The sequence below is a fragment of the Panthera pardus genome, unplaced genomic scaffold, assembly GCF_024362965.1.
Source record: "Panthera pardus isolate Hobbes unplaced genomic scaffold, ASM2436296v1 HiC_scaffold_21, whole genome shotgun sequence".
Classification (NCBI taxonomy): Eukaryota; Metazoa; Chordata; class Mammalia; order Carnivora; family Felidae; genus Panthera; species Panthera pardus.
In genome coordinates this window covers 27,101,998-27,114,127 of record NW_026526777.1, presented here as the reverse complement: position 1 = coordinate 27,114,127, position 12,130 = coordinate 27,101,998, and the positions used below count along the sequence as shown (strand labels likewise).

General features: G+C 53.2%; 1 protein-coding gene across 9 annotated transcripts in view; it reads left to right on the top strand.

The window, feature by feature from the left end:
- The first annotated feature begins 359 nt into the window (after positions 1-359).
- The window catches only part of ATP2B4 (ATPase plasma membrane Ca2+ transporting 4), a 97,466-nt gene continuing 85,695 nt past the window's right edge, over positions 360-12,130 (top strand). For 4 of the 9 annotated variants that reach the window (XM_053909029.1, XM_053909031.1, XM_019432269.2 and 1 more), the window contains exon 1: positions 1,623-1,743. The gene's annotated coding sequence lies outside the window, so the exon portion shown is untranslated. Of the gene's footprint in view, positions 475-1,114; positions 1,346-1,621; positions 1,744-12,130 lie in introns of those variants that run through there. The other 5 variants (XM_019432263.2, XM_019432323.2, XM_019432327.2 and 2 more) reach the window with 3 other exon arrangements.

Below are 12,130 nucleotides of genomic sequence, written 5' to 3'. Positions count from 1 at the left end.
CAAGCCCCACCTCCGTTCCAGCTCTCGCTCCTCCCCCTTCTCCTCCCGCACTGCTCCGGGAGAGCTGGTGAGCCGGAGTCTGGCCCGAGTTGGCTGGAGCTGTTGCCATGACAAGCATTTTCTTAAGAAAGCTCTGCTGTTGAGACCGTCCAAAGCTGGGGGTTGAGGAGGGGAGCACGAACTTCCTGGGAAACGATCCCTCCGAAGAGAGCTAGGCCGGAGACACCCGTCCAGCTCCCCTGCACCCATTTTCTTCCAGGAACCTGAGAAGTCCTTCCCTTTGGGAGGGCTGGGGGAGGAGACCCAGCCCACTCCCCGGCCGTAGCTGGAAAGGCAAGAGAGCAAAGCCAGCATCTCTAGCGTGGTTGCCACACTGGGGAGACCGGTGGGTGGTCACCCCCACCCCACCCCGTCCATGGAAACCCGGAGGGAGAGTCCCGCTTGGAGAAGACTGGATCTTTGCTAGAAAGAGAGGTAGGCTTGCAGAGAATGAATTGAGTCGCGATTTGCAAACTTTGTTTCTTTCTTTGCTCTCAATGGCTTCTAAAAACTCCCTGAATTTCCTCTTCCTAGGCATGTTTTTTGCGACTGGGTTTGGAGTGTGTGTGTGTGTGTGTGTGTGTGCGCGCGCGCGCGCGCACAGATTTGTCAAATACTGTGTTTCCTAGATTCCGTTCTGAGACACCATATAATCAAACAAGTGATTTCTTTCTCTTTTCCTAGTTTTTGTCATTCCTGGGCTGTGGGGGTAAGGAAATGGAGGGACTGTCTTTTTCACACCCAAACTGAGCTTTTGGAAAAAGCATTTATTTTCCCCCATCCGTTCCTGCCCTCCCCCTCCCCCTTGGCTTGGGAATGAGACGCAGAATGGAAAACTGTTGCAAAAATATTTTCCGCGTCTGTTCCCTTTCTCCGAAGCCCCAAAGAGAGATGGAAAAAAAAAAAAGAAAGAAAAGAAAGAACCGAGTAAGAAATCTTCAACAGGAAGGAGGGGCTGCCGTGGGGACCGGCCGAGGGGCTCACTGGGGGGTGGGCGGAGGTCCGAGAAGGAGGGGAATGGGGAAGGGGAGTGCACAAATTAAATTTCTTTAGCTTTGCAGAGAAACCTCAGCAGTTTCTCTGCCGCTTGCAAAACATCCTCAGACTTTCACGTCTATAATTAGCTGTGGAAAAAGCTGGGAGTTCCCTCGCCCCGCTGTTGTTGAGTGTGTGCCGAGCGTCAAGAACCAACTGTATGAGTGTCTCTGAGGGCACCGCCCCACACATCTCGGGTCCCGGAGGAGAGGAAAGAGCAGAGGGTGAAGTTGGAAAGTTTGCAGATCCAAGGCCGGTGCCTGTGGGGCCGGTGAGCGTTGGGCGGCTGGGGGTTGGTCACCGGCGTCCTTGGGAGGGTCCCTCAGCGTCCTGGGCCACTGCGCCCTTGCAGAAGAGCTGGAAATGAAGGCTGGGCTGGTCGTTCCTGCTCTCCTGCAACCCGCTCGCTCCCTCGCATACTTGGCTGGCTCTTGGGGTGGAGGAGGCCGGCTGGCACCCTCCCCAAGGCGAGGCCCGCCTCACCACTCCCCCAGGTCTGCGAAGTACCCACCGCTCCTCTCCAGCAGCGGGGGCGGGAGGGGGGAACGCGGGAGTGGCCTGCGCATCCTGGGAGCGAGTGGGCACTCGGCTGGCCAGAGGCGCCTCCCCCGGGCATTCCTTCCGGACTTACAACAACTTGCAGACGCGGTGTCGGCGCCGGCTGGCCTGGTAGGGGGGATGTCAGATGGAGAAATCGCGGGCACGCAACTGACGCGGCGGGGGAGGGGAAGTGAATCCCAGGCTACAGCGCCATCTCCTCCTCTGGGTGGGGTGTCTGGCAGGAGGCTGCAGATCCTCTCCCTCCTGGAGCTCCTCCTCAGAGATGCCCCTTCTCGCCCTTCCTATACCGAGCCCCGCTTCAGCCCCCTCAGCGCCGGGCCCTCTTTCTCTGGAAGAAAGGGAAGAGAGGGTCATCCAAGGCAGGGACAGGCCGTGGAGAGGGGCCTAGGGGTCCGGACGGACCGGCTGGGAGAAGGTGGAGGAGGAGCAGGACAGGAGGCGGTGGTGGCTCCGATGGCTTAGTGAGCCTGGTTCCCTGTTGGCTAGGGGTGGTGACATGGGGGGCGGGCTCCGGGAGGTGGGTCCTGGACCCCACAGATCAGTGGGGTCAGTCTGGGGTGGGGAGGGAGAGGAAGCACCTGCCCTCTGCCCCAGCTGGTTTGGTTGGAGGGGTGGTAAAGGTGGGAGCTTAGAAACTGGGAAGAAGGAAGCAAAGGACTCTTGGAGGAGAGCTTAAGTGGGGGCCCAGGAAACAACAGGAATCAATTTTCATTTTGAGGCGTTGGATGATTGATCTGACTGCACCCCAAGGGCACCCTTGTCTTCTGATCCAGAAGGGAATGAGGCCTTCCCCAGGGGCCGAGGACCCAAGACAAGATCCATGCCCTTGTTCTGTAGGCAAGGGGGGGCGGAGGAGGGGAGTCCTTTTTTTTTTTTTTTTCTCCTGCTGGGGAGCCCTATCCTCCCTGCCACCATCTTGCCGAGGTACAACCTCGAAATCACCAACGCCCCCCCCCCCCCCCGCGCGCGCGCCCTTCCATGGCGGGGGCCCATAATCCCACCCTCCCAGCAGTTGGCCTTCCTACTTTCAGTTTTCTGACTAGGGTCAGATTCTGGTGGGCTCGGGGAGGGCTTCTCGCTGAGGAGCAGGTCCCTATTTAGCGCACACCGAGGCGCCTGCCTACCCCTCCCCCCACCCGCTGTGGCCTTGAGTCGCGGGGCGGGGGCGGCTGGGGGCACCTTCTCTCCCTTCCCGCCTTGGCCGCACCAAACCCGCGGCCCCGGGGCCCGAAGCTGCCGGCGGCCCCGCCCCGTCGCGGCCCCTCCTGCAGCTCGGCCCCGCCCCCTCGGCTCCGCGCTCCGGAGAGTACTTTGCGCGGGAGGCGCTCCGAGCCGCCGCGGAGCTCAGGTTTGCTGCCTCCCGGCCTCCCCGAGCCTCCGTCCCCTCCCCGTCCGGCTGCCTCCTCCGCGTCCCTGGCCGGATTCAAGGGCAAGTCGACGGAGGCACGGGCTTAGCCCCGGGGCTCCCAGCACCTAGCGCGGTGCCTGGCACGTTCTAAGGTGCTTGGGCAATGTTTGGTGAAAGAAGGAAGTGACATTTGGGGAGATCCTGGGACCGATTGCCTAGCTTGCCCTGTGGGCTTCAGTTCCCCGCCGCACGATGGAAAGCCCGCACCCACTATAATGGTGGGAGGGCGTGGCTGAGTCAGATTTGTCCGATTTCTGTGATCTTGGGTGTCTGAAGAGAAGTCAAAATGGGAACGCCCAGTTAGTTTGCCCGAGGTATGAGTGCTGGAAGACGAAAGCGGTGAGGAGGAGGGCGTGGAGGTCCCTGAGCCAAGATAACTGGAGAGCCTCACTCTTCCCCAGCATCGTTGGCTGGAGGGTCTTCAGAGGAAGAGGGGCACTGGGGGCTGCTTGGCTCTGACTCAGCTGCCCCTTGTGGCAACTCAACCCTCCACGGGAAACTGCCACCCTTTAGCTTCTCCCGGTAATCCTCATGGACCCTTTTTCTCTTTTTTGCCTGTGTTCTCTGTCTTGGACCCAGCACCCAAAGACATGGATAAGCCCTGCCCTTGTGGGGCCTTCCAGATCCAGGAAGCTTTGGAAGGAGGAAAGGAAGATGTTCGTTCTGGCTCCCCAGGACCTAAGAGTCGTGTTTGGCTTAGGTTGACCCAGGTGTTCGGTTTGACCTTGAAGAAAAATGCTCTACCCTGGGCCTCATTGCCTTCGTGGAGGAATTCTTCCAGCCCTTTGATGTCTTTCCCCCAGCCTAGCCCTCAGACAGTACTCTTGCCAGCCTGGTTCCCTGCGCCTCGGACTTGCGTTCATTCCTATCATCCGCAAATGGTACTCGGTCAGACGGGGTGATATCCTTTCCCCACTCATTTCCCCTTTCTGTAGAGTGGGTCATAGAAATGAAGCAGGCCCTTGAGCTAGAGTCCCCAAGGCTTGTGTGGAATGTTTGGTGCTTCCTCTTCCAACATCCCTTTGTCTCCTCTTTCCTCTTTCCCTTGTATGAGCCAGTCTTGTTCCACTGACTTATTTCCTCTGCACATATTAAAAGAGAAATGACAGGGACTTTTGAATTCTGCCTCCACCTGAAGCAAGTTCTCTGTGTTCAGCCCACAGGAATGTGGGTTGAAGAGGGAAACCAGGCAGGATCAAGTTAGGACCAGAGCCAAGGGCTCCCCAGGAGCAACACGGGAGGGGTTCGAACCAATTTGTGTTGGGGAGTGGTGGGTGGGATGGTGCAGAGGCCAAAGGAGAGAAAAGGGAGGTGAGGACTCAGGCGACCAAAGGCCAAGGATCCCTCCTTTCTTCTCCACTCTAGCTCCTCTCTGGCTGAAGTTTTCAGCCCCATCACTTCTCTGTGCTCTGGTTTCCCAAGTATAGAAATCTCTGGGACCATTCACATATGGGGCACCTGGGTGGCTCAGTCAGGTAAACGTCCGACTTCCGCCCAAGTCATGATCTCACTGTTAGTGGGTTCGAGGCCCGCATCTGGCTCTGTGTTGACAGCTCGGAGCCTGGAGCCTGCTTTGGATTCTGTGTCTCCCTCGCTCTCCACCCCTCCCCCACTCACATTCTCTCTCTCTCTCTCTCTCTCTCTCTCAAAAAATAAACACTAAAAAAAAAAAAAAAAGAAATCTCTGGGACCGTTCAGAATGATGAACTGGAATGGAATCAGTGAGACCCCTTTGCTCTTGCCTTTCTGCCAGGTCACTAGGACCAGAGGATCTCGAGGCAGTGTGTTTACTGGTGGGACCAAGGACTCTCAGACTCAGGGAAACTCTCAGCTCAGAATACCTCTAGCAAGATCCACCTAGGTTGCAAAATCAGTGCTCAAAGTGCAAACCGGTACAACTCCTACAGAGGGCAAGCTAGCACTATCTAACAAAACAACATATGCATTTACCCAGCCATCCTACTTCTAGGAATTTATCCAGAAAGTGCACATTCACAGATACAAAAAGACATATGCACAAGGTGATTCTTTAAGGCATATTTGCAACAGGAAAGGAAATCACTGGAAACCACCCAATGCCCGTCTTTAACAGACTGGCTGAATGAACAGGAGTACGGCCACACAGTGGAGTACTATGCAGCCAAAAAAAAGAGTAGGAGCCCTGTGAATTTACATGCTGTGATTTCTAGGATATATATATTTTTAAATATTTACTTACTTATTTTAAGAGAGAGAGGCAGAGAGAATCCCAAGCAGGCCCCACGCTGTCAGCACAGAACCTGACACAGGGCTTGAGCCCACAAACCGCGAGATCACGACCTGAGTGGAAATCAGGAGTCAGACACTTAACTGACTGAGCCGCTCAGGCATCCCTGTAGGATATGTTGTTAAATGCAAAATGCAAGATGCAAAAGAGTGCGTGTATAGAGCATGGCACTCTTGTTGAGAAAACAGGAGAAATCAGAATACTTTTTGCAAACACACACACACACACACACACACACACACACACACGCACAGGATAAACCAGAAATTAATATAAATGGTTCCCTGTAGGGTGAATAGGAACAAGATAGAGAAGATAGAGACGGCAATGAAACTTTACTAATGCTACTATTTTAGACAGTTTTGACTTCTGAACCAGGTAAATAGTTTACCTGGTTACATAGATCCAAAAGAAAGAAAAAAGCAAACCCTACAGCCAACCACAACAGAAACAATGAACCTGAGTATCAATTTGATTCCTCTACAAAGAAAATGATTAATTCGAGTAATCTTTTTGTTTAATGCCTTGACTCTTAGTGGAATGTATATTCTCAGGGTAAAAAGCACTACCAAAAAAAAATCTTGAACTTTACTCTCTAATTGTGTTATCGGTCATGGTGTTGGCATCATAAATTGGAAACGGTTTTTTGTTTGTTGTAGGATAGATCAGATGAGTATATTGACATCTCTGGAAGTCAGGGTTTTGATCTGGAAGAAGGGAGTCAAAAATACGGAATGGGGGAAGGTGAGGCAGAACCCTGTGATTTTTTATGTATCTCCTAGGTCTGTTCGCTGGAAGGGTCTAGAAGTACTGCTACCCGGTAGCACAGAACACACCTCACGCCCAGATGTTTATTTCTAAATACCACTTGCCCCTAAGAGGAAGCAGTGCTCCATGGAGAAATGGCTGATTCTAAATCTGGGACTGAGAAAGTACACCTCAATCATGTTATGCCAGAAAGCTAGCATGTGCTCATGGCAAAAAGACTCAGGAGTTGGCTTCAAGGGGCTCCCACAGGGCAATTTTGGGACACACGGAACGTTGAAGAGAATAACAGTAATAGATTATAAGACGCTGAATAAAAGATGTCCATTCTGACAGCGAAAGTGGAGCAGGGAGGGAACACTCTTCACACAGGGATGCCAGCTAATGAAAGGTGGAGGCAATAACTTTAAATGTACTAGTTTGCAGCCCCTCATATAGTCACTGGTTCAGGCTGGGCTTGCTAATGAATGACAAAAATCATTAGATGAAAGGTTGATCTCAATGTATCACCTGGTGGATTACTTACTCCTTGCAAAAAGAAAGACCTGTCTTTGCAACGGGGACATCCGGCACTGACTGTCTTTTTTTTTTTTTTTTTTTTTAATTTTTTTTTAACCTTTATTTATTTTTGAGACAGAGAGAGACAGAGCATGAACGGGGGAGGGTCAGAGAGAGAGAGAGACACAGAATCTGAAACAGGCTCCAGGCTCTGAGCTGGCAGCACAGAGCCCGACGCGGGGCTCGAACTCACGGACCACGAGATCATGACCTGAGCTGAAGTCGTCCACTTAACCGACTGAGCCACCCAGGCGCCCGCCGGCACTGGCCGTCTTAACCAAGCGACCAAACATCAGCAGTAGTGGGACCACCTGGCGTGAGTTCTTCCTGATGTGCTCTACGTGCAGCCACATCAGCTATAGTTTCGCCAAACATGTGTCTGTGGAACCTAATGACGAGGAGACCAAAGCCAAATCTAGAATGTGAGCGATTCCACAGGACAACTGATTGAGACTTCAAAAAAGTGAAGGTCATTAAAAGAAGCCCTGAAATGATATGCTTGGGGAGAAGGGCAGGAAGACAGAAACCAGTCTAGATGTAAAGAAGCTAAAGAAACATCATAGCCAGGGGCGCCTGGGGGGCTCAGTCGGTTAGGCGTCCGACTTCGGCTCAGGTCACGATCTCGCGTTTCCTGGGTTCGGGCCCCCGCGTCGGGCTCTGTGCCGAGAGCTCGGAGCCTGGAGCCCGCTTCAGATTCTGTGTCTCCCTCTCTTTCTCTCTGCCCTCCCCTGCTCGCACTCTCTCTCTCAAAAATAATAACATTAAAAAAAAAAGAAACGTAATAGCCAATTGCAATATGTAAACTTTAACTGGACCTTGGGTTAAAAAAAAAAAAAAAAGACTGTAAGAGACATCCTGGGGACAATTGGACAACTTTTAATACAGATATGAGATGATATATAATTATTGTTAATTGTGGAATATGTCATAGCGGTAATGATAATGGTTTTATAGGAGCATATCCTCGTGCTTAGAGATTATGCAAAAGTATTTAGGGGCAAAGGGGTTTGCAAGTGACTCAGCTCCTCCAGCCCCACACAGCACATGGAGGGACCTTCTTTTTTTTTTTTTTTTTAATTTTTTTTTAACGTTTTATTTATTTTTGAGACAGAGAGAGACAGAGCACAAACGGGGGAGGGGCAGAGAGAGAGGGAGACACAGAATCGGAAGCAGGCTCCAGGCTCTGAGCTGTCAGCCCAGAGCCCGACGCGGGGCTCGAACTCACGGACCGCAAGATGGTGACCTGAGCCAAAGTCGGACGCTTAACCGACTGAGCCACCCAGGCGCCCCTGGAGGGACCTTCTTGATGACGTAGTTGCCCCTGGGAGGCTTCCTTCTCTCCCTGCTGCTGTCAGCATTGGGCTTTCCCTTTCCTGGTGGGGGCAGCTGGGGCACAATGGGTCAGCCAGCTGGACCAGGGGCAACAGGTGGGAGCAGGACTTTCCTCACCAGGCCACGGGCCAGCTGAGGAAGCCTAAGAGCTGCAGGCTTCCAGAATCACCCACCTACTTTTCGAGGGGATGCCCCGGGCTGTAAGAGGAGGAATCCACCAATCGCCCTGAGGCTGTTTCTGACCAAGCTTTCGCATCCCTTCTGAATTCTGTAATTTGGTGATTCTGAAAGAACTCGGCAGTGCCTGCCCCAAGCCTTCATGCTTGGGCTAAGCAAGGCCTTCTGGCCCCCCTTCTTGGCAAGGACCGTGTACCAGCTGCACTGTCAGTGACCCAGATCACCATACTCTCCACCCCCGCCTTTCCAGCCTGGTCCCAGCTCTGGAGAGAGATCAGGTTTACAGGACTGCCATTCTCTCTCTCTCTCTCTCTCTCTCTTTCTGTCTGTCTCTCTCCCCTCCCTGGAAACCCTGGCATGACTCAGGGCTCTTTTCACGCAGGAGGGGGCTATTGATACCTTCATCAATTCCCCTTCTGTCTTGCTAGGGAGCCTGTAAGAGCGCGAGACAGGAAGTTGAAAGGGGGCAGACAGGGCAGAGTTTGTTCTCATGTGCTGCCACCCCTGCCAGAAGAGCATGGGACTGGGAGTCAGAAAACTGGTGACCTGGACTCTTGCCTACTATGTGACCTTGACTAAGGTGGTGATGTCTCTGGGCCTTTGTCTCCCCCACTGTAAAATGAAGCCAAGCTTGGACAAAGGCATTTCCGATTCAAGACTCCTTTCCCACAAAGGGGTAAAATTCTCAATGCTCAAACCAAACTCTTTACCTTAGAGTCTAGCACAAGGTAGTAGCCTGTGGCCAAGTTCCATCCCTCTATCCAGGATGACCAGAGGTGGGGAGTCATAAAGGAACCTGTCCTGTAGACAACCACTTTTAAGGTTTCGGAGTAGGACGGGTCCTCAGATTCCCCACCTTACCTGCCTTGGATGTTCAATTAAGAAGTTCTTGCTCAGTATCTCCCGAAGCTAAGATTCTGCTATGTCGTAGGCCAGAAACTAAGAAAGACTGGCTAGAGAGAGATACAGAGGTCCAAGCCTTCGGGGAGTTTACCATCTCCTAGAGAACATGATTTTCCCAGAGTGATTAGACTGCACCACGAACCATACGAAATTGCCAATATGCAACCACTTTTGACCTACAGATGGCTTTTCACATGGTTCAGCCTCGTATTAATATTAGGAAATACTGGAAATCAGTGACTACAGTCAGCGCCGTGGGATAGAGAGACGAGGTCTTCATCCGAACTATGGGTTGGGTTTGGAGAAATGTGGCCAGCTGCTGGGCCAGCCTGTCCTCCCTCTCCATCCAGACTTTTGGCCTTGGAGGTAGACACATTGGCCAAACCCTTGTCCAGACTCTGGGTGAGTTTCTAGCGCTAGCATTTCTGGTAACTGGCCAGGTCAGCTGCCCCTGGGGAGAGAGGAGAGTGCTGTCCATCCGTAGTGCCCTATTCCTGTGCCCTGACTGCCCTGCCTCATATTTTAAGAGCTGAGGATGGAGGGTTGTCAGAAAGGAGGAATTCAGGAATATCCACTCTATTCTTCCCCCCCCCCCCCCAATCTGGGGGCAGACTAGAGCAGGATGGCACACAGGAAGCCTCATCCGGCACAGGGACACATGACCTGGTGATGCTGGGGTCTGAAGGATGTGAGTAGGAATGTGGAGGCCAGAATTTGGCAGGGATCACCTGGATTTGTTCTTGGAGGAGGTGATTGCCAAACAGGATCTGAAGGAGGAGAGAGGCTAGGTGGAGGAGAGCTTGGGGGAGGGGAGGCGGGTTGGGACGAAGAGCTGAGATGCTGCATCCGGCAGACGGCAGAGGACACTGAGCGTCCTGGAGAGTCAGATGCTCTGGCAGGTGAGGGAGGCCGTCTGCTGCCCCCCACTGGAATGGCTCCGGCCTGTGTCTGAGCCAGCACCCGTGTGGCAGCAGGATGGCGTCTGGCCTCAGCAGCAGCCTGCTGCCTGCCTGCTCTCCTGGTGCTTGTGGACCATTAGGATGCTTTTTTGATGTTTCCTGCCTGCCGTCTGTATCTTTGTGGGATGCACTCAGATGACATCTGTTAGCATCGCTAGGACAGACACAGCTGGCATCCACACTTCCAGGGGCTTTCTGACCTTGGTGCAGGGGAGGTCAGTTACCAGGCTTTGGCTGGGGGGCGGGGTGGGTGTTCGTGCTATTGAGCCAGAGCATTTGAGATGGACAGAGTTGGAAAAATGGTCCAATGTATCCTCTTTGGCAAGTGAGAAACCTGAAACCCGGAGACTTACTTGCCCAAGGACGCCAGGCGAGTTTGATAGTTTGATGCTGAGCCAGCGTCAGACCCCACTTCTCCCCACTCCAAGTCGGTGGCTGAGCCTCTGACCCCATCCGTGCAGCACTCGTGACCCAGCTCAACACCCAGCCTCCCCACTGCCCAGTCTCTCTACCCAAGTAACAGGCAGAAGCACCCCAGCCGCTCCAGGGATGACGTGTGGCGTGGTGAGGTCGTGTGATAGAAGCACTTTGGAAGATGCCGGAAACCATGAAAGTGCTGTGCCACGATTGTAACTGCTGCTACCCTTCTTACCAATCTGGGTCATTAGCAGTGAGGAAAATGCAAAGGAGGAGCGCTCCTGCACCGCCCTGATCGCCGTGTAGCTCCTAATGGAGCTGGGTCTCTTCTCCTGGTACTTTCCGCAGCTCCTCCCAGAGAGTGGGCCTGGAGCTGGGAGAAGCTGGGTGATTGAGAGCGGAAGCAGAAGTCCTGGAAAGGGGTGGGCAGAACCTTCCTCCTGCCTGGGTGTCCCCGGCCCTGCCCTTTCACACAGGGTGTGACTCCTCCGAAAGGTCGGAGGAAGTTTGAAGGGGAAGCGCTCTGCCCTGTACATCTTCCTCCACCTTCCTCTGGGCCGGGTTGGCTGCCGAGCTCTGATTTGGGAGCGAAGAGGCAGCATGGTGGGGCCGCTGTAATGTGACAGCACAGGCTGGTTTTATTGCTGATGTTATTGCCGGAGCCAATCTGTCATTCATTTGCTTGTTCGTGTATTTGTTTGTTCATCCAACAAACATGAAGTGAGCACAAACCGTATGCCGGGCACTGTGTGAGGATCTGGGGAGAAGTCATGTCTCCAGGATGCAGAGTGGCTAAGAATCACTCCTTTCAGCTCAAAGACAAGTGTCCTGAGCCTGGGGGCCCACGGCAAGCCCTGAATGGCACAGTGTCCCAGAGAACTTGAATCTGTGTCCTTGGAGAACAGGGAAAGGTAACTCCTGACTTTAGAGACATAAGGCCTAGACTCCATACACAATTGAGCTGAGAGGGGCCTTGGGGACCATTGTAGGGCAGCACCGTGTTACCAATGGCCCTGTGGCCAGATGGTGAAGGACATGCCCTTGTCCTTTGCCAGAAGAAGCCTTCTCCTGGGCCAAGGCCTGATGCTGAAGCTGGGCAGTCATCTAGCCTGTATATCCGGTCCTTAGGCTGGCATCCCCGTGTTGTCTGACTTTGCAGTCCTCTGTTTACATCCTAGAGCCTCTGAGCCTGATGGGGCAGAGCTGTCCCATTGCTGGGATGCCCAGAAAGGATCTGAATGAAACCCTGGAATGAAAAAGCAAACCTTCCAGAGAAACTGTCCAATTTCTCCTCCCATGCTTCTTCTCATCTCAGCCCCTCCACCCTACTTTCCAGAGGCAGCCTGGTGTCACAGGATAAAAGAGTAGATTTAGAGTTGGGTGGCACATAGGACACAGATCTCTGTTGACCTTCAACTTTCCCGTCCATAACCTGTATATGTTGTCACCTGTCCTGATCTACCCGATGGAGCGTTTTGATGGGCGAACGAAATAGGGTAGGGAGAGCATTGCATCAACACTAAAGTTGCTAGGGCTACAGAAGTGCTAGGTAAGTGTAAGGCTTCTCATTCTAGGGCTTCTGCTCGTCCCCCACTGCTCACTTCTGTTCCTTCTCTCTGCTGCCCAGACCCTTGACCCCACTACGGAGCCCATCCTTCTCTGTTCTCTCACTGCCCACTCCAGAGGCTGCTCTTCCCTAGGCTCTTCCCT